This window comes from Camelus dromedarius, chromosome 14 (genome assembly GCF_036321535.1).
Source record: "Camelus dromedarius isolate mCamDro1 chromosome 14, mCamDro1.pat, whole genome shotgun sequence".
Lineage (NCBI taxonomy): Eukaryota > Metazoa > Chordata > Mammalia > Artiodactyla > Camelidae > Camelus > Camelus dromedarius.
Genome location: NC_087449.1, coordinates 30527790 through 30550987, shown reverse-complemented (window position 1 = coordinate 30550987; position 23198 = coordinate 30527790). Strand labels below are relative to the sequence as shown.

At 42.3% G+C, this 23198-nt stretch overlaps 1 long non-coding RNA gene across 1 annotated transcript in view; it reads right to left on the bottom strand.

The window, feature by feature from the left end:
• The window catches only part of LOC105092820 (uncharacterized), an 80254-nt gene that overhangs the window by 21410 nt on the left and 35646 nt on the right, over positions 1-23198 (bottom strand). The window contains exons 8-11 of the long non-coding RNA XR_010383821.1: positions 18582-18828; positions 18172-18263; positions 17470-17578; positions 7589-7672 (exon numbers count right to left, since the gene is read on the bottom strand). This is a non-coding gene — a long non-coding RNA (uncharacterized LOC105092820). The remainder of the gene's footprint in view (positions 1-7588; positions 7673-17469; positions 17579-18171; positions 18264-18581; positions 18829-23198) is intronic.

Below are 23198 nucleotides of genomic sequence, written 5' to 3'. Positions count from 1 at the left end.
GGATAGAGATAAAGACTATTATTCGATCTTATTCTATCTTTCCAGTGTCCCAGAATACTAAGTCTGGGAGTTACCCTATAGTGTATCCAATCTCCTATTTCCCAATGAAGAAATGGAAGCACAGAGAGAGAGAAACTTGCCCAAGGTCACATGGGGTGTACAAGTAGAACTGGGTCTAGCCCCTGAGTTTCTTCCCCTCCCCAGTCCTGAGCTTAGATAAAATCCCTCCACGCCACTCAGCGTCTTCCTGTAGCAAAGCCAAGCTGCATGGTTGAGTCCTGTTTTCCAAAACTGTCTTTCTCAAACTGCTTTTTACAAAAATTCCTGTTTTCAATGATTTTTGTTAAAAAATTGGAATTGCGTCACCCAGGGGAAAAAAAAATCTGGTTTAAAGACAACATAAAATTACTCAACTTTCTGAATAAAAGCACCTAATTAGAGAACTTATGCTCTTTGGGACAAGTCACAAATCAGAAAAGAAATTTCATTAATGTTTTTGGACCATGTTCATGGGGGAGGGGAGTTGGGGATTTGGAGGTGAGGTGGGGAGGAGGAATTAATTACATTGGAAAGAAGTCACAAATTATCCCTGCACAGTGGCTCGAACTGAGGCCCCCAAATTTAAAGGTCTACAGGAAATAGAAGCAGGCTGTCTGCCTGAATGCCAACTCCTGGATGGAAAAGTTTCTCTGCTTCCGCATCTGGCTTTTCTCACTCTTTCATTTTCCCACTCAGTACTATTTGAGTGAATTTAGAGAAAAAAAACTCTTAGACCACAGCAATTGGGAACGAACGTTTAAAATAAGCCCAGACTATAACATAGTGAATAGCACTGAGCAGGGAGTTAGGAAACCTGTGAGTATCAATCAGTCTTCCAGGAAACCACCTCCATTTCCCAGCAAGCCAACCATAGTTGTTCCTCGTTATTTGTGGATTTCATATTTGTGAGTTCGCCAGCTTGCTAAAATTTATTTGCAGTCCCCCAAATCAATACTTGGGGCATTTTCAGGGTCATTCAAGGACATGTACAAAGTGATGAAAGATTTTAGATACTCATCACACATGCCCCCAGTTGAGTTCGAACAAGAAGATGCTCTGCCTTCTTGTTCAGTTCTTGTACTTCCGAGTGTCCGTCTCATGGCCTAATAGTGCCATGTTTTTCACATTTTTGTGCTCTCTATTCATGACTTTGCTGTGTAAAATGGCCTCCAAACATAGTCTGGCAATGCTGTCTAGTGTTTCTAACTGTAAGAAGGCTGTGACGTGCCTTACAGAGAAAATATGTGTGCTAGATAAGCTTTATTCAGGCCATTCAGGCATGAATTATAATGCTGTTGGGCATGAGTTCAATGTTAATGATTCAACAATATATATTAAATACGATGTCTTTAAACAGAAACCCACATAAAGCAGGGTTATGAATTGATTGGTTGACAAAGGTGTTGTGAACAGAGGCTCATAGGAGCCTAACATTATATTCCCACTGGAAGCAATGGTTCCGTATTTGCTAATTTGGTATTCGTGGTGACTTTATAGAACATAACTCCACAAATAATAGTCTTTATCTCTATCCATTAATTTATCAGAAAAGCTGTAATTCACTGACAGCTCGAAAGTCTCCATTCCAGAGAGGACTTTCTCTGACCTCGTTATTTGAACCAGCACCACCCCTCCCCAGGGGCACTTCCCATTTCCTTTCTCACCATTGGTTTTCTCCATGGCACTAATCACCTTCTGAGACAGTATGAGTTTTATTGTTCATTTGTTTACTTTCTGCCTCTCTCCTTAGAAAGTAAGCTCTGTGAAAGCAAGGATAGCTGTCTACTTAGTCAGTGCTCTTAAGTTCAGCACTTATAAGAGTAAACAGTACAGAGCAGCCATATAGGAAATAGTTGGATGGATGAGTGAATGGATGAAGGAGTAACAATACCCTTGTCAGGGCTTCTGGGAGGGAAAACAGTAAGCCTTGCTTCTCTTCCCTGTTCTATTAGTATCTTGCTGACTATATTACTTAAGCCAAAATATGTACCTTCTTTAGTCTTCATTCATAAAATGAAAGGGTGGATTTTAAGCATTTTGTGCATCATGTTATGCTTTGAAAATGTGAGAAAAGCTATAGATACTCTACCTAGAAAAAATGAACATTCAGATTTATACGCAATACTTTTACCCACATTTTCAAGTGGTTCACAGAATGCCACCTATGATTTGTGGATCTCAGTTTGAGAAACGACAGCCTTGGACTAGAATGCATAGCTAAGTCATCTTCTCACTCTTAATATCCATTTTTTTAATCCATTCCTTGAGGGAAAAAAGTCCTGGGAACTTACCACATGCACAGCATTGGATTAGGTGATATGGGGAAAGCATAGGAGACATAAAAATAAGATTCAACTTTCAGCTCCAATGGTGTATATATAGTAGAAGCGAAGGGATAGTCAAATAGAGAAGAAAAGAATTTTAGCTAGAGGGCACATACTGGGCAAAGGTGCAGATCTGGAAAATACAGGATGTAGTTGGGAAATAAATAATTCTGGTCTCTGTCTGGAAACCCCCTGGCGAGCTTAGCACAGTAGGTCAGGAAGAAACAAATGCCCTTACTTTGTCAGCAAGGACACAAAAAGACAGCCATCATCTGCTAGTGAAGCTATAGCAAATCCTTTTGTTTCATCTCCAACAATTTCTGCTGCCCCAAGACAGCCAGTGTCCAGACCCAGTGGCCAAGAATTGCTTGGTTTTCTTCTTTACACCCCTATTGTTCCCTATACTTGTGCTAACTGCCTGGACCGTAGCAAATGCTTTCACATATGTTGTCCTATTTCTTCACACCTTTTCCCAGGTGAGGAAGTTGAGGCTCAAAAAGGTAACGCAATGTGTCCAAGGTCACATTTATTGGTAAAGCCAGCATGAAGAATCCATGACTTTTGACTTCAAATCCATGTTCTTTCCCCTGTACCCTACTGTTTTTGCCTAGGCATGCCTATCCTTAATTGCAGTTGGATGGAATTTGAAATCATACATTGGAAGCATGCAGAGATAGGGATGTAGCCTGAAGGAATCTGGAAAGAGGTGATGGACATACGTCAGCATGTCATATCAGAGACACCAAGTTAAGACTATACACCAAGGAGAATGGATACGGAGTTGACACCACGCTGCAGGCAATACCACACCGCATTACTACACCCATATCCTATAAACATGTCCTCATAAAATGTTTAATTACAGTATCATTAAAAAATGATAAATATTATCTTCATTTTATAGATGTGGAGATGGGAGCTGAGAGACTTGTTTGAGTTCTTAGAGCTAGTCAGGAAAAGACCCAGAATTTAGATCCCAGGGTAAATGACTCCATAGCTGACCTTTTCCCTACCATGTAACAGTACTGTTCTGGTTTGAACTTAGTCTTTGTTGTGAAGAGCAAACGCTCCAAATGAGCATTCCATTCAGCACAAAGGAAAGTCTTATAGGTTTTGATGGAGCCAATTGATTTCAAATGGTTCTTCTGAATAGATACTTTCACAACCCCAATTTTTAACTTGTTTTATAGAAATCTGATTCCACACATCTTCCCCCTGCTTTTACAGGAGGACATCTGGCTTTCCAACTGGAATTCCTTCTCCACAAGTCAGGCAAACATGATTGGACAGGAAATTGAGTTCCTTCCCCCTGGTTTGCACACTTGCCACCTGTCCCCTCCATTCCCCCTTTACAGCCCAGAGAATATGAAAACACAGACCTTCTGTGGACTAGTCAGTGAGAGACAACAATGCTACCTGTTGGCTGAAACTGAATGGTCCTACAGCCATTGTCTTCCACACATCCCACTCTCTAGTTTCACATTTAGGGCGCCCATATGTCTCATCTTGGTGCCTCTGCTCCCAGTATCCCACTTCATCTGTGACTCTCTAACCTCAAGTCCTCTTGATCAAAGCTTTCTCACCTTTAAAAACAAATCAGTTCAAATGCCCCCTCCTCCAAGAAGTCTTCACTGATCTCCTACAATGGATATTAATCTTTCCCTTTTATATCATCCTCAGCTGTAAACCTCTTATTAGTACCTCATATTAAACTATCACAATTTATAAAAGTGTATCATTCCCTCTACTTAACTACTTGACTTCTCAACTTTCTCATGGCAAGAACTACACGGTGTTAATATTTGAGTCCCCACAACATAGTGTCTTAAATGTAGTTAGTTAAATCCCTTTCCAGAAATGATCATTGTGATCATAATGTCTCTAATTTGACAAGCACTTATTTTGAGCCAAATATTTTTCATGCATTATTTCTATTTCTTACGATAAACCTGCAGGGTAGTTTCCATCATCCTCGTTGTTCAAGTGAGGAAACCAAGACTCAGTCAACCAATAAGCGGAGGAGCAAGAATTCAAACTTGAGTCCATGCCTCCAAAGCCCTTTGTTCTTGGCACTTGGCAGTTCAATGTAATTGGAAAATAAACCTTGAAAAAGTGAAGCATTGCTTGCATTCACTGAAGTCTCTAAACTTTAACCTCTCACACCACTATCTGAAACAAACTTAAGATCAGAGGAAAGGTCCCCGAGTACCTCTGATAATTGTCAAGGGGTCCCTAGATAAAAGCCATTTACTTTGAGAAACATTGAGAAATATGAGGATTATGAACACAAATTCCGAAGCCAGATTGCTTCAGACTGAATGCTGACTCTGCTGTTTGATAGCCTGATGTTCTTGGGAAATTACTTAACTTCTCTGTGTCTCATTTCTTTGTTTAGAAAACAGACATCATCATCACCATCACCTTCTTCATCATCGTCATCATCATCGTCGTTACCACTCTGCTTCCAAAGTTTTGTTGTGAGAATTAAAATAGTTAGATGAATAAGACATTTAGGAACGTGCTCAAAAGCTTTGTTCAGTTATTATTACTGGGCCAGCAGTTGCAAACCGTTGGCTTGTAAGTAGGATCTGAGCTGCAGATTATTTTTAACTGTAATTTCTCCACATCGTATATTTTGAAGTAGTAATTTATTGCCAACACTTAACATTTTTTAGATTACACACACCAAAAAAGCACAAATTCTGGTTTCTCTTTGAAAATCAGAAGATCTAGTAACTCTGAACACTTCTTCCTGCCTGGCCATAATCCATTGGTCCATGAGTAACAAATGGCCCCATTTTTACAAAAGCATGAATGCCCCAGAGCATCATCAGGGCCCTTGTGTTACCTTAAGCTCAGACACCTCTCTCATTTGTGTTTTGTGCTGTTTTGAACTGTTTTGAAGGTTTTGAACTATTATCTAATCTACCATATGCTTCAATGAGTTGAGTTATCAAATTTTCCAGTCCAAACACAATTTTAAACAGCAAACTAGGTAAGCATTCATGTTAGCTGGCTGATAGGAAAACGGGTGTTGAAACAGATATAGCTGATAACCAAAAGAAAGAAAAACCCAACAGCAGACATAGCACTTCACCATGATAAAGCATCACAATCAAAGTCACACTCAAAATGTAGCATCACAATGTAGTATCGTGTTACCTGAATGCTTTCTCACAAGGTTGATCCTTCCCCTTGCCTCCTACTGTAAGATCTCACTCAAATATTATCTCATTAGGTCTATCCAAATCTTTTAATTATACTCTCTATACAAACCAGAAGGAATTTCTTATTCCCTTATTGCACAGGGCACAATTTGAGAAATTCTATCCTTATCTTCATCATAGCCTTCTCAACCAGACCATGAGTCCAGAGCACAGGGGCATGGTAGAATTTGCTTGTGTGCTCCTTAGGGATAAGCAAAGTGCCTTGGAATTATCTGAGAAATATGTGAGTGAATTATAGTAAGAAAATTAAAAAAAAAAACTTCCTAGCCTCCTTAGGTAGAGGATATAAAATATAATTTTTTACAAATATTTCAATCAAAAAATTCAAAATATATTAGGTATATAAGGAGGTGACCTTCCATTAGAAACATTCATTTATGTTATTTTGCCCTTGGAGGCAGACATGGGTTGGCTTCCTCTTTGTTTTTTGCTTTTTTGTAGCATGGCAGGTTGCTTCAACTGTCTAAATCAGTTTTCTCATTTTTAAAATGAGGATTTCTGATTGTTATTTTTTTTAATGGAGGTACTCGGGATTGAACCCAGGACCTACTTCATGCTAAGCATGCACTCTACCGTTGAGCTATTACTGTCCCCCTAAAATGAGGACTTCTATTGGTCCATCAGGTCTCATTTTGCACCTCATCTCCTATGAGAAGCCTTCCAAAACATCCACAACTAGGTTTAAGTGCCTCCCTACGAGCTCCCACAGCCCCCAGGCTCTATCACACCACCCTGAAATTCCCTAGACTATCACTTCAATGAAGGCAGGAATTATGCCCCATTCACCACAAGATCCCTTGAACAGACTAAGTGCTCAGAGAGTATTTGTTGACCGAAAGAAATAGATGATTGAATCAATAGCTAAGTGACTCTACTTCCAAGGTAGCTGGAAGAACCCAAGTCCAAGTTGTCATCACTATTACACACGATGTCTAACATGGAGGAGCGGAGCTGGGAAATCTGCTTTGGCCCAAACTGCTGTCTGTTGCTCCCATCTGTCGCTGTCCTGGCCCCAGCCCTTCCCCCATTACACTCCCATTGAGCTTTCCTGGAGCTGACCCCATGCAGGCAGGGCTAGTGGGGTGTTTTCCAGCCTCACCAACCTAATTGTTCCTCATTTCCTGCCTGTAAATGGTACAAGGTGTGGAGTTGCACCTCCCAATGTCCCCATTTCAATCATTTGTCTACATTAATCGACACTAATGGCTTTTACAAATGTAAGTCTTTAAGCTCCAGTAACTTACATGTGTTTGAGGAGGCCATTGAAAGAAAGCAAATTCCCTGTTCCTTTAGCTTCCAGGGAAATGTTCTCCAAATATCCTGAAAGCAGGGGCAGAGCCCAGCATTCCAAAGCACCGTGCTTTTGCTTGGCGATCCCTCAAGAGACTGAGTTGTTATTATTAATAAAGTGTGACTTTCTCAAATGAAGGAACAAAGCCCTGTGTGTTACCAACTGCATGGAAAAGACAGGCGCACTGAGATTTGAATCACATCAGTTTACTTGACACCCCAAATTGCATGTGTTTAACTTTTATTTATTTTTAAAAATATTTTTAAAGAATGTAACAGCATTAGACACGAATTAAAAAATATTTTTGTCTTTGAATTCTATCACACTACCTTGAAATTCCCTAGACTATCATTTTCACTCCCGTATTTCGTCCAAGACTAGAAAACTGTATCTCCACTATCTCAGAAGTATCACTGTCAGCCTTTTACCATAGTTATTGTATTCAATATAATACAGTCTTATACCCTCTTTCTTCATTTAATGTTATAACATAAATGTATGTTTCTAGTTATAATTCTAGTTTTAAGAGCTAGTATTTATTTGTTTTTAATACAGAAGTTTAATCTCCTTAACCATCACCTCTTATTAAACAGTAGAATACAAGACCAATAATATTTTAAAAAAACAGAAATTTAGAAAATAAGCAGCAGACTAGGGGGAAAAAAACCCAGACAAACATAAAAGATTATGAAAGATTCCTCACCCACCTTGTCATTAGCCATTTGACCAGTATCCCTTTTGAGGATCCCCATATATCATCATTCTGAGAACCAGACATCGGAGGCAAAATTCTGATGAGAACAGACAACAGAAAATAATTCAAAAAAATTGTTTGAAAACCGTAAGTACAATAAATCCTGTGAATAATTCAAAGTCCCATGATTAAAAGATGGGCAGTCTTCAATTCACCAAAACAAATATATAAAAATCTAATAATATATGATTTACTTAAGACAGTGTTGCTAAGACAGATTACCTGGTACAATTAGAAGACAATTTCAAAACTGCATGATCTTAGCCAGAACTCCCCCCAAAGCAGATACTGAGACAAAGGCTAGTGTGCAGATAGCTCATTTGGGAAGTGATTCTTGGAAGCAGGTGCTAGGAGCAGGGCAAATGAATCACACGGAGAGAAGGGAAGTAGACCAATGTGAGGATGTATCATCACTGATCTGGTCACCACTATGGAAGAGTGATGGTGATCCTGCCGGACTCCTAAGGAGCCTTCTAGAAAGCGTCTCAGAACTATTTTCCCAGAAGATGAGTGGAGGAAGAATTTATTCACTGGTTGTCAACCCCCACTGTTCAAGCATAACTCCATGGGAACTAACGACCTTTCCTGGCTCTGTCAGTTAGCATAATACTGCTCCCTATCGACTGAACTGGCTGTCTCGGCAGCAGCTGAAGTAAGAAGGGCTGCTGAGGGGGTTTGAAGTGGCTCACAAGAGGCACCTGATACAGTCCATCCTTGGCATCAGCCAGAGTTGCTCCTGCCTCCCATACAGTTCATCCCCTTCAAGGAGGTGGCTGGCCGTTCTGCAGGTGAAACAAGGTAGGTCCTCACACTCACCGCAGTCCACGCCTTATTCAGTACTCATCGTCTCCCCCATCTACTGACTGCCCTCACTCCCAGCCAGTACTTGAGCCAGTCTAGGCTGTTTCCTGGTGAACTTCCCCAGGATGTCATCCCTAAGGGTACCCACGTCCCTGGCTGCTCCTGGGCATGGTTGTTTCAGCTGTCGGTTCCCCATTCTCACACAGATGGAAGATGAGTCCCTTGAATTTCTACTTGACCCTGCCTCCATTCTGCAGTGGCAACCCTTGTTCCTCATGGTAGTCAGGGTGCATCACCCCCACCAGTTCAGCAACTCCCTTCTTTGCTTGTTGGCCCAATGACAGAGAAGGCCAGAATGGCCAGGTGGAAATGCCGTTTGAAGTTCAGCGGAAATTTCATTGAGTCTCCTGGTAGCAGTTCCCTTCTTAGGAGCTAGAACTTTAATCCAGCTCATCCTACTGATCAAGCCCACAAATCTCATCCTGAAGGTTTACATTCTAGGACTTTTTTCATAACAAACTCTCTTAGACTGGTTTCCCCCAAAGACAGAACTCAAGACAAAGTGCAGGTAGTTTATTTAGCAAGTAATTCCAGGAAGGAGGGATGAGGGACAGGAGTAAAACAAAGCAAGACGGAGGAAGGAGAGAAAGCCCATACAAGTTTGCACTGCTGATTTGGCCACAGCTAGAGTAGACAGGTGCTTAATGCATGCATCTTGAAACTGTCCACTCAGCAGTGAAAGAGAAAAGAATTTCTATCATTTTGTGCTCAATTTTTTTTTCCTTTGCATAAAGCTAAGTCACTAATTGTTGCCAAAATTCCCTTTTTTTTTAAACTCTGCATCCCCAGCATGCAGTGCAGGCTAATTTTATTTTATTGTCCATGTCAGAGACATTTTCCCGTATAAGATGTCATTTTCTATTTTCTGAGCGCTGAACTTCTAAATGATTCTGCCTTGAAGCTCCAGTATTGGATTTCTCTCAAGTTCCAGGACTTCGGCATTCCTCCTCTCTGTCTAATGTAAGTTCCAATGGTTCATGTGGTGTCCTCATTTCCAAAGCGGCTTTGCTCCCCTTCCCCTCGCTCCCCTGACCCACCCTCCATGCATTATGGATGGATGTCATGCTTCGCCATCTCCTTCAACCCCATTAGTCAACTAGAACATATTGTGATGATAAAAATCTTTGCCAAAAATTCCTGGCTATGATCACGCTGGGCTCTGAAGGAGCACACTTTAGTTTTCAGATAGGTTCAAATGAGCAGTAATGCCAACGAGTGAGTTCTAAGTTCTTCCCAGAGAAGAAGCATTTCTGGCTGAAGAGAGCAGTGGAAGGAGTCAGAAGAAGGTAGGGGTTTGAGTACGGCCCTGACACAGCGGATGAGGGGCCCTGAGGAAACTGAAGCTCTAAAGGGGTGAGAGCATTTTCCCATCTGTAAAGTGAGCGTGATAGTCACAGCTGTGTCTTGAGTTGCTGGGAAGGTCAAATGCAGAAACAACTAACATTTGCATAACGTATTATTATCTCATATGTTAAAGTGGCTGCTATGACATGATCATTAGCTTCGTGTAAACCTAATTACCTACTCCCCCCCCGACCAAAATAAAAAATTATAGCTTCCTGTGAACTGGTAAAATTACCTACCTATTGGACTTCTTCAAATACGCATCTACTGAGAACTACTGTTTGCCAGGTTGAGGTAAAAATTTCAATGCCTATGAATAAAGGCATTTGACAAAATGTAATTAAATTCCATCCCTCCTGCATTAGTCAGATTGGACTGCCATAACAAAATGCCATAGACAGAGTGGCCTAAATGATAGAAATTTATTTTCTCAGAGTTCTAGAGGCTAGAAGTCTCAGATCAAGACGTGGGCAGATTCGGTTTCTGGTGACAATCTCTTCCTGGCTTGCAGATGACTGCCTTCTTGCTTTGTCCTAAAAGACAAAGCGAGGAGGGCTGGGGGGAGGGAGGGAGGGAGAAAGTGGGACTCTTTCTCTTCTTATGAGGACACCAGATCTGTTAGATTAGGGCCCCACCCTTATGACCTCATTTAACTTTAATTACCTGCCTAAAGGCTCTATCTCCAAATACAGTCACACTATATTTGAGTTAGGGCTTCAGCGTAAGAGTTTTAGGGGTCAAAATTCAGGTCATAACATCTCCCAAGCTTGCAGTATTATATAAACAATCCAGTTAGGAAAAAAAGTGATTCCCCATCCTTTCTTCAGATTCATCTATTAGAAAGAAACTCTCCAATCTGGTCTTTAAAGAGAGAACCACCCTGCAATCCAAATCGACCTCTACTCAAAACCCCTCACCCAGGGAAGACATTTGGCCATTGATTCTCTAGGGTTCCCCATCCACGGCCCCCAGCATCCCTCACTTCTGGGGTCAAGGTGCAGATCTTCACTGCACATGTCTAGTCCTAGCTCTTTGTGGAGTCTGCTTTGTCTAAGTTTCTGAATCTGCCTCTCTCTCTTGCTTCTTGGTTTTCCTGCTAGTCTTCCCTCCCTTCCACTCTCCTCTCTTCTATCTCTCTTTCCAGGGGGCCAATATACTACAAAAAGTCTGAAAATACGAGGAAAATCGTGTCTTCATTTGAACTTTTTAGATTAACAATTGGACCCAATGCTTTAAATAGGGAGATATTTCAACTACATAAGTGTCTGGAGGTTGGAGAAACATATAATGAACATATTACTTGAAAAAGTAACTGATATTTAAAAATAAGCTTGTTCTAAAGTCTTCTGGCTTTTGGATATCCTGTGTGTCTCTGCCTTCATCTACCCGTCTCTCTTCCTTCCTCCCACTCCTCCTCTTCTCTGTCTTTGTAGATCTTCCCTATGTCAGTGCCTCCCTATGCTCCTCTCTTGTCATCTCTGTCTTCCCATTTCTCCATCATGATGCCTGTCCTCCCCTCCCCATTCCCCTCCCTCTTTCTCTCCCCTTCCCTCCCACAGATACCCTCCATTAGCAGCTCTATTTGGCTTTATCATTTCAGCACTGCTGTTTTGGCATGAGAATCTTTCCAATTTCCTGTCATAATAATGAAGCTTAGAAGAGAGCATGTCAAAAGTTTCCTGTAAACAGAGGAGGTGCTAAATGAGCTCTCTCGTTGATAGGGTTCAAGAAATTGGGTCTTTTTGCCATGATTCTCCATAAAGTGCTGTGTGTCTAGGCTGGTCACAGGGCCTAATTCCCAGCCAGACAGAAGACACATTTACTGAAGGAAGGCAGACTGGGTTCTGAAAAGGGCTCTCAACCCAAAGTCAAGAGCTTGGTATGCAAAGCACAGCTCTGGCATCCACGGACTGTCTGATCTTTGAAAAGTCCCTTGACCTCTCTGGATTTTTGTTTCCTCAACTCTAAAAAAAGGAATTGGAGTGTTAGTCTTTAGGAACCTTCTGGCTTTGACTTTATGATTCTGTATTCTTTACAAAACACTATACTTCAAATATACGTACTCTTTGTGTGTGGGGTAAATATAGACGTCAGTGTATATGTATATAAAACATACATCTAAATGTATGGATGTGAGTGTGTATGTATGTAACACACACACACACACACACATTCTTTGGAGGAAACATTCTGGAAAGCCATTCTGAAACTTCTTTCCTACAAGCACCATGGGTCCTAGGTGGGAGGAAAGTTTAATTCCCCTAAAACCCTAAGAGTAAAGAAAGAATCTGGAAAATATATCACAATGAAAGCAAGGTTAGGATATGGAATTTTGGAGGTGGTTTTTTTTTTTTGGTTTTATTTTATATGAAAATATAGGCATTGTATTATAAAACTAAATAGATCACATATTTGGATCCTGATTCATAAGTACTTTAAAGTTGGTGTTGATTAAAATGCTAAGAATTTGTTGGGCTTGAAAGGTAAGTTAAAATTAGCAAATTCTGTTAATGGATAGTGATCACAAAGAGAAACATGTTCTATAAACTATGTTTCTCTTTGACGAAAGTGTACCCACATAGACTGTTGAGTGTATGGAAGCTGAGTTTCAGGGCCCCAAGAAAACAACGGCATTGTTAATTTATTACTGAATTAATACATGCCTACCGTGTACCTGAGCTTAAAGGAAATGCGATATGGCCCTTGCCCTTCTAGAGATGTACAATAAACCAATAAAAATGCATCGACAGTATTGTGATACGCTATGAAGGAAAAGAAATGAGGTGATACAGGAGGAGGTATGGGTGATGGGGGGTGGGGGGTTTAGGGTAGAAAATGTGACAATCCGGTCGGGGTGAGATGTGCTCCGAGACACCTTCCTTACCTCACCATCCCGAGGGCGGCAGGAAGCCTTGCTTTGTGGGGCGCCTGCTCGCCAGTCAGCGCAAGTGACTGAAATCAAGCTACTCTATCAATCACGCCTGGCTCACCTGTGCCTTTACAGAGGGCGCGAGATTTCAGTTTTATTCTCCCAACCAGCTCAAGAGGTAAGTACTGTTGTCTTCATTTCACATGGGTTTGAGGGGATGCAAAGTTACACACTGATTCTAACATGCAAAGGAATATAGTACATTTTCTCCTTAACTCTCATGAGTTTAACTATGAATGAGCCTCCGTCTCCTGGGCAGTTGCGGGGTGGGGAAACTACGTTCTACTCCAGTCTGCTACGCTTACATCCTAATGCAAGAATCTAGCAGTCCTTTCTGGGTACCACGTAGCTTCCTTTAGGTGCAGTTGGCTCAGTCACTGGCATTTGCCCTCTCCTGCTCTGGCCTAGGGTACCACCTAGGGGGAGGTACTAAGGCAGCAGAGCAGAGATCAAGGCTGTGCCCCTGGGGCCCCTCAGACCATTGCTGGCCTCTTCTGCGGAGGGGCCATTTGGAGTTGCTTCCTGGACTGGCCACTGCTATTACCTCTGGCAACTACTCCTGTGCGTGGGCATTGCCCTGTGTGCTCTGCTACTGAAGGGGGCACTAGGCAACCCAAGATCTCTCTCTCTTTTTCTCCCCACCCCACCACAACCCCACCCCTTCCCCACTCAGCTTCTGAATCGCCTGGGGGACTTACTAACAACTCAGCCTTTTCTTTGACACCTCTGGTTCTGTGGATGCCTCACCTCCAGTCCCTGCCATGGGCTGCATCCTGCTCCTGGCTCTCTGCACTTGCTACAGCAGTCCTGCGGCAAGCTTGCTGCCTCTCAACTCAATGACTTCCCATGCCTTCCCAGGGGCGTGTGGGAAATTTGGGTCACCTGATCGTAACACACAGGAAAGACAGGTGGCTTGGAAAAGCCTAGTTCTGGGTCTCCCTCTGTCTCTCTATTCTGTACTGATGACTCTGTACCTCTTTTCAGAGTCCTAATTATAAGGCCAAGGGGAGTGTCTCTTTCCCCCATACCACTCACCTAACACCTACGGCCCTCCCCTGCTCTGGGCTGAGATGCAGAGAGGGCACAACATGCCTGCCTCTCCTGTTTGTCTCTTTCCCAGAGTGTTTGCAGCTGGAAGGCAACGGCCTCAGGGCTCTCATTTCTTGCACGTGTTTTCTTCTATGTCACGGCAGCAAGCCTCAGGGCCTGGTCGCCGCAGGTGGAAGGAGCAGCCTTTCTACAATTACAGAAGAAACTGTGATCTAAGATATTCAGGTTTTATTCTTCCTGTGATAAAGGAATTTAGAAATTCTCTGTAGTAACCAGCCCAACATCTATTCCCCTTTTCTTCCTTAGGATACATCCCCTGTTTTCAGGGGATTCAGGGCCACAGTGTGCTCGGTTAAAAGCGCTCTCCTCCCCAGACACAGAGGTTACTAGAGCTGCCATGTGACCAAGTCCTTGCCAATGAGCTACGTGTGGAAGGCAGGTGCTGTGCAGGGTTTTCCTCTTTTAAAAAAGAACAGGTTTGACTAGTGTATGTTTTTGGTTTCAGCCCTTTTCTTTTCCCCTTCTTCCTGCCAGGCATGCAGGCAGGACGCCTAGCAGGGCAGTGACCAGCTTGCAAGTACTGAAGATGTTCCCAGAGAGAGGAGGCAGGTGTCTGGGTCTGTGTCAGGCCTCATTCCACTGGAGAAGCAGAACCAGTTTGGGGGAGAGGGGAGACCGGGGCAGGGAGACAGAGAGAGCTGGATAGAAGGGGAGTGATTTATGTAATTGCGGGGGCTGTCTAGTCTCAGCAAGTCTGAAACCTTTAAGGCAGCTTATCAGGAAGGGCCGGCTGGAACTCTGGGGCACAGGAGGAGACTGAAATCCACAGGTGAAATTCTTTTTTCTTCAAAGAAGCCTCAGTCCTGCTCTTAAAGTCTTTCTATGGATTGAATCAGGGCCACCCAGATTATCTAGGATAATCTTCCTTAGCTCAAGTAACCTGATTATAGACTTCAATCACATCTATAAAATACCTTTAAGACAGGAGGGAAGGGGGCAGGGCGCAACCACTGAAAGAATGACACAGCAGTTGAGGACAGGACGAAGTGGTTAGACCCAAGATGGTGGAAGATTCAACTTCCAGTAGACCTTGAGCCTCACCCACAGGTGCCATGACAATTTCCAAGGCGGACTGTAAAAGACCGAAAAGTGGGCGGGGTTCTAATTCCCGGAAATCTCCGCTCCTTCCCCAAAGTAGTTGGAATCCTCCTACTCATTTGCATATGAAATTACAGAGCCCATCAAAACTAACAACCCCTCATGGTCGCTTTCTCTCTTGCCTTCTGAGATGGCCCTTACTCTGTCGATGGAGCGTGTATCTCCCTGAAAAATCTTGCTTTCACTTTACTATGCCTTGCTCTTGAATTCTTTGCTGCTTGAGACAAGAACCTCTTCTCTGGCAACATCTTCCTAGTCCTAGATTCGTGTTTGAGTGGATAACTTGGCCTCTCCAAGTTGACACATCAAACCAGTCATCACAGGGTCCCAAACAGCATTGTGTTGCCACCCCACTAGCTCTGGACTACCTGCTTCTGGATTTGTTGTTACCCGAAAAAACAAACAAACAAACAAACAAACAAATAATAAAACCCTATGGGTTAAGCCTTAATAGCCAGGTTTCTACAACCTGCAACCAAAGGCAAACCCTACCTACTGCATTCTTCCTCCACAAAACTCAGCTTTCGGCTTTTAAATTGCTTGGACTCAAATATCTAATGTTTGTCAAAACCACGTATTAGCTCTGTTGTTTCACAGAGGTGCTAGGCTTCTCCTCAAAGCTCTGAAATTCACTGTTTCAAAGAACGAGGAAGCTTGCAGGCAACAAGATTTATAAGATATGAAAAAAGAGCTAGAAATTTTTGACAGAAAAAGTATCCCTGCTATAGTACATGGGTAGAAAATCGGTAATTTGATCGAGGTTAGAAGCCAGCACTGCCTGGGACTAAAACCCATCACCCTCTTTCGACTGTGCCAAGATCAGAGCAAAACTCTCTGGTTGGCTGTCTGCGGGAAAGAGAACCGCCAACAAAGCTGCGGGGTGAACTTCTTTAGAACTCCGTACTCAGGAGAATGATCCTCATAAAATTACTGCCAGGAATATGTAGCTAAATCAGATTTATTCCATGTTAATTTGCTCTCACCATCACTATTAAAATTGAAATTTCAGCCTTTATATCTTATTCGTGATGACTGATGTAGGTTAATCTATGGCTATATGAAGAAAGAAAGAAAGAAAGAAAGAAAGAAAGAAAGAAAGAAAGAAAGAAAGAAAGAAAGAAAGGAAGGAAGGAAGGAAGGAAGGAAGGAAGGAAGGAAGGAAGGAAGGAAGGAAGAAAGAAAGAAAGAAAGAAAGAAAGAAAGAAAGAAAGAAAGAAAGAAAGAAAGAAAGAAAGAAAATTAAGGCTGATCACTTCTCAATGCAAGCTGTCAGAAACCACAAATATGCACTTGGAGGAAGCCAGAGGGGGCAGGGGTGAGCGGGTCAGCCAGCGCATTGGTGTCTGTGCTTGTTCTTGTCCAGTGAGCATGTCAAGATGGGACTATTAATTTGTACGTGTCAACTTGATTTGGAAAACGTTGGTGCTGATCTGCTAAGACAGCACATACCATCCCCTCCCGCTCTCCAAAAACCCCAGATAATAAAAGACCCTTATATTTTCATAGAGTTCATGGGATCTTCTCTCTCTTTGCTCTTTCTGTTACATAAACAACTTTCAGGGGTAGGCAGGGTAAAGAGTCTGAGCACCATTTTATACATGAGGAAACAGCTTCAGAGACAAGAAATGACTCACTTGAGTTCACATGGCAAGGAAACCACACCACCCTCCATGATCCCTGGGAAAGAAAGAGGGAAAAGCAGCATCTTAAAGTATTTAGAAAAATCTTTTGAAAATTGAATAAAACTTGAGCCAAAATGTCTTGCTGACGACAAGAGACCAAAGAATGTGGGAGAGCGTGGCCTTCTGCTCCCCTTTTAACTGGAGGACTGACATTAACAAAATCTGCCCTGTTAATTTCTTATGAGATCATGCAGAGTTTCAGGGAGGCTGGGCATGTCTGCCTGGCTGTTGTCCTTTAAATGCCACTAAATTCATATCTGAATTGTTCTAAGGCCATGTGTATTTTCAGACCCTATCACTTCTTGGGCCAAGTTGCGGGTGTGGCAAGTACAAACCGAGTCACTAATGAGGTCCTCTGTGGTTGGCCATGGATGGTGGGAAGAAGAAGAAAAGAAAAATTCATCCTTTTCCATAGACTAAAATTAAACTAGACCTAACCTGAAGATATGTGAAAGCATATCTTACCATTTTATTTTTTTTTATTTTATTTCATATCCTAGAAGTAGATAAGAATTATTAGCATCTGTGTGGCACTTGACAACTCATAGAGCCACAATTTCAATCAATACACCTCTCATGTAATAGAGAGCCTCACCTTACATGTGGGATGTGGGAAGTTTTCTCTGAAGCAGTAACTTATGAGTGTGGCCCTAAAGCTAAAACCCATCTCCTTTCTACTCTACCTAGATAGCAAAAGTCCCCACTTAGCTGCCTGTGGGAGAGGAATCGTCAATAACACATTCAAGTGGATTTGTTTAGAACCGATATTCATAAGAGTAATTACTATAAAAAGCTGCCAGTAATATTTACCTAAATTAGATTTATTCACTATTCATTTGCTCTCCCATCTCTATTGAAATTGAAATCTTAGCCCAAATATCTTCTTCAGAATGACAAACGTAGGCTCACCCATGGCTATCTGAAAAACAAAATAAAGTAAAAGGTGACATAAACAGAAATACAAAAAAATGTGTATTCTAGGGGAGTGAGAATGGGGTGTTAGGGTGTTCACGATGCCAAAGGGAGACTCCAGAGAGCAATTAGCCCAAGTTTGAGGGTACAGTAGGTGTTTTTAGAATATATATAGGAATATGTGTATACATATAAGTAAATTCTACTTATATACACATCAATTCATTTTGGATTCAACTGAATATATATCCAATTGTATTCATATAATAACATATGAATTCAATATATATTTTGAATTGAATTGATTCATAGCACTCTCATCTATTTTCTTTTATCTTCTTCTCTCATGCTCCTTTGTTCCTAATGCCTACACGGTGTACTTCATGAATATTTGTGATATAAATTAAAGCACTTCTCCCCCATTTTCTGCTTCATGTGATCCACCTCTGTTGCCACCTCTGTACTGAACACAGACGTCAGCGCACAGTAAGTAGTTTGATAAGAACTTGATCAACTGAACTGAATTGACCCCTTCAAACTTTGTTTCCTGAGTTCAAAGCGCCTCACTGTCAGCACCACTTAGACAACCCAGGAGCTCACCTTCCCACTGCCAAGAAGGAGAAGGTAACACAATGCAGAAAGGTCCCAGCTCTGACAAGTCGGTGGGAGGTTCTGGTTTCATGGTCTGAGACCTAGCAATCAGTTAGAGAGAGGGAAATGGTTGCCATTGGAAACCTCGAGGCCCTGGAGCTGTCAGAGGGAGTGAAAGGCTGGAAGCTAATCAGGCATAATGAGCTTACAGTACCATAGATCATGTCAACTAGCATTCTTATTAATTTCCTGCCCAACGGCCATGCACAGAGGACTGATTCATCCATCAGTCCTTCCCCAGCCTGAGCCGCTAAATCACCTGTCAAATCAGGAATGCAGTGATGAAAATTCAGGAGTGACACAGTGGCAGAAATATCATCCATCATCCCCCTCTACCCCACCTCTGGCAAGCATCTTACCCGTGCTTCCTTCTGAGTGGGAGGGACCAGACGCTGAGCATGTGAAGCTGTCAAGGACCAGAAAGAACGTCTAGCCCAAGGATGGTAGTAAGAGTCACCGGTTGTAGAAGAGACTAGTTCAGGGATGATGCAAATGTGGCACATGTTCTGCTGCATCCCCTTTTCTGTGTCCTTGGCCGACATCGTAAATCGATGACTCCATGCACACTCCTCACTGTAGCATCCCATGAACCTCCTACCAATGAATCTACAAAAGTGGGGTATAGAGGATAAAAATGTCCTTACTGGTAATGGGCAACCAAAGGAAACAATTTAATGTGCCCCATTTGGCTCCTTTTTAAAATTCCTGATCAACACATTTGCTACCTTTTTATTTTAAGACACACGGTCTAGCCTGAGCAGTCTACCTTCCCATCTCCAACAGTTTTCTTCTTCTCCAATTTAGGGGAAATCCATAAGGTTAGGGTGAGGCAGGAATGTGTGTCTCATACAGGGGCTAAGCCCAAGGATGAGGATTTGGAGTGTGGCTTATCCTGAGAGGGGGAACCTGGAAGAGCCAAAGGATGCTTTCACAGTCTGAGAGACAAAAGTTTATCTGGGGGATCATTACTATGCAAAGAAACAAATGCCAGGACCACGAAGAGACATAGGATGAGCATCCAGGTGCCTTTCAGGGGAGCCACTCGGCGCGTAGCTTGTGAACAGAAAGTATATACCCCAGTGCACATTTTTCTGTTGTATTCAGATAAAACAAGAGATCTGAGGGGTACAGCATGTCACCTAGGGAGGCTGCATACAAGGAGGTGAAACATAAGTGGAGTTCTGAGACTCCAGAGGGAGGGATATACATAAGGAGGGATTTGCCAATGAAGAGGCAGCATAAACCAGGAAGGTCATCTCAGACAAGTGGACCATCAAGTAAAGATTCAGAAACTCCAGAGTCTCAAAGGGATTTCAGCAGGTTTCCTCACTTGGAGCCCAAGATGTCTTTGCATTACAGGTGTTAGGATCTCTGTTTCGGAGTGAAGGAAGCAAAGGCCCAGCGAGGGTAATAACCCACCCAAATTCGGCATGTCTAGCTGCACAGACAGGACACTAACCCAGGTCCCTTGATCAAGAGCCAGGCTCTTTCCACTAGATTCACCCCCTCCAATGGAAGCGTTGATAACATCCCTTTATTTCATCTTTGGGCAGAGAGGTTCTTAACGAATGAAGAACCAATGGAAAAAATAGCACCATATCAGGCTAATGGTAAAGAGATAGTAAGGATATGAGATCAGAGTTGGCAAGTAGCCCCCACAATGGGGGGGGGACATTTTTGTTAAGTTCCTACGTGTCAACAATGTAATCCGTGTTGATTTGGCCTTGCTATTGCAAGACCCACAGTAGCGCACTATGAACGTTAATAGATAATTTCCTTTTCTGCTGGTTGGAGCTAGTGGTCCCCCTACCAAAAAAAGTATTGAGGCAGATTGGTAGAAATTTAAGCACTGTTTTTCTTTCTTCTTCCATTCTTTCATGCTTTTAACAAGGATGAACTGAGTTTCCCCCTTGCACCAGTCACTGCACTAAACATAGAAGTTATAGAGATGTTTTTCTTATACTGAAGAGCTCACAATGTGATGTGAAAATAGTGGGAGGGTATATATAGCTCAGTGGTAGAGTGTGTACCTAGCACGCACGAGGTCCTGGGTTCAATCCCCAGTACCTCCATTTAAAAAAATTAAAAAAAATAAATCTAATTACCTCCCCTCCTCAAAAAACAAACAAAGAAAAAAAAAACAAACAAACAAAAAAACAAGTACCCAACAAGAATCACGTGTAAGGAAAGGAAAATGCATAATCGAGAGGCACACAAAGGAGTGAGCTACTCGCCCAGCCTGAGTGGACTGGATCAGGCTTCTGAAAGAAGCGGGTTTTGAAAAAGAATTGGAAAATGAATAGAGGTGGCCAACAGTGCAGTATGAAAATCAGTGCAAATAAACAGTAAAGATTAAATTTCACTGAATCAAAAAAGAATACACATGAGTCTATATGATTCTAAGCAAATGCTGGAGAAGGGAAATATCTTCCTTACAGTAGAAAGCCAGCTAAGGAAAGTAGACAAAATATTGGATTTAGAAGATCACCACTTGGCAACCATAACAATAATGGTTGATTCAGGCAGGAATTATCGATGAGTGCTGAAGCCCGTGGGTGACAATTGGAGGAGTAACAGGATATTTGCATACTTCCAAAGTATCTCTCCAAAATTACTTCCCTACAAAGAGGAAAACAGAAACTTCACAGTAGAGAAAACTGGCAGACAACACCTTAGACCAAGAAGTCAAGGTTACCATCATCAGCAATGGGATAATTTGACACCATGTATCTCCTGACATAAAAGACTGAGAAGAGCATAACATCATGTGGCGATACTTTTGCCAAAAGTGTGTAATCTGACTCTAACCATGAGGGAACATCAGATAACCAAACTGAGGAACATTCCACAAAATAAATGACCTGCGCATTTCAAAAAATGTCAGTGCCATGAAAGACATCGAGAAACTGAATGAAATTGCTCCAGATTAACTAAGACTGAAGAAGTGTGCAATTACATGGAATGCATGAGCCATGATTTTCTTATGTTATAAAGGACGTTATTGGAACACTGGTAAATTTTGAATAAGGTCTATAGATTAGATAATAGTATTGTCTTAGTGTAATTTCCTGATTTTGCTAATTATGCTATGGTTTGAAAGAGAATATGGTTTGAAAGAATATCCTTGTTTTTAGCAAAAACACACTGACGCATTTAGGGATAAAGAAATAATGTCTTGCAATTTATTCTCAAATGTTTTAGAAACCACTGGAGAGAAAAGATAAAAGATTTTTTTTTTTCATGTAATAAGATATTAACATTTGGGGAACCTGGAGAAAAGTATAAAGGATGTTATGGACTGAATGTTTGTGTTCCTTCCAAAATTCATGTATTGAACCCCTACCCCCCAATGTGATGGTATTAGGAGGTGGGGTCTTGGAGAGGTAATTAGGATTAATAGGTGGAATCATGAGGCTGGAACTCTCATGACTAGGATTAGCCCCCTTAGAAAAGTCATGAAATAGCTTGCTTTTTCTCTCTCCTTTAGCCACGTGAGGATACAGGGAGCAGTGGGCAGACTGCAGCCTGGAAGAGGGCCCTCACCAGAACCCAGCCATGCTGGCTCTGTGATCTCAGACTTCCTAGTCCTCAGAGATGTGCGAAACAAATTCATATTGTTTATAGCGCCCTCAATCTATGGTACTTTGTTATAACGACCCAAATTAAAACACAGGCATTCTTTGCACTATTCTTGCAATGCTTCTGTAAATCTAATAGAGTAATAAGGTTGAAAATTACTGCTTATTTTTATTACTTTATAATGCTGTTTGTGTAAAAAAATTTAAAAAGCACATGCTAGAGTGAAATACTGTTTAGAGTTTCACTGGGTAGAGAAAGCAGAGAAAAATATTAGAGGAAAATAATTTAGCATGTGTTATAATTCTTTTTTCAATCTGGAATTACGCAGCATTCACTATGTGCTAGACACTGCTGTAAGTACTTAATTAGACCATCGGCCATCACAACCACCCAATGTGGTAAGTGGTATTACAACCACCCACATTATAACCACCGCCTCTCAGACGAGAAGACTGGAGCACAGAGAAACGAAGGAACTTACTGAAATCACATGGTTAACAAGTGGCAGAGCGAGGATTTGAACCCAGGCAGTCTGGATGTAGAAGTCTGTGCCCCAAATCATCATCTTATTGTTAACTTTTAGGCTTCCACAGCACATTATGGGAGGGAATAGCCAGATTCTCCCCAGCCACCTGCTGCCCCACTTTTTACAATGAACTGGTTATAAAGCGTTCACAGAGAGATCCAGAGTGCTGGTGATAAACTCCATGAGGACAAAGACAGCTCCAGCACTTGTGTAGCCCAGTGTCTAGCAGAACAGCACAGCCCATGGCTGGAACCATGAGGCAGATTGATGGTGACAGCAGGGGCAAGGCACTCACTGTGCCCCACACATGCGCTGAGCACTCTGTGCGCTTTAACTCATGAGGTGGGGATACTGTTACCCATACATGGCAGGTACGAAGTACCTAGCATGCAGCAGAGCTGGGCCTTGAACTCTAATCTCATCCCAGGGCACCCACCTTCCAGGACACCATATAAAGAGTATGACATGGGGAGACATGAATGCTGGCCTTCTGCCAATCATTGGGTGACCTCCCTCCTGTGTCCTACTTCTCCAGGGAAAATTGAGGTGTTGGACTGTATGATCTTTGGTTCCTCTCCAGCCCTTTGCTTCTATGCCTCTGACAGAGATGGAGGTCCCCAATCACACTAATGTGACAACTGCAGACTAAAGCAGGTCTGTCTTGAACACCTTGCAAGAGAGAACAGTAACTGAGTGACCAAGGGGACCTCCACAGAAGATGGCGGCTGCGCGGAGCCTGGTGCTTGCTAGAAGTGGGACCACAGAACCACAAATGCTGAGAGCTACTGGGATCATGCAGTCAATTGTCTCAACACAGGGCTATCCGAGAGTGAAAGGGGACACTACGAGTAATTACAATACGAACAAGTAG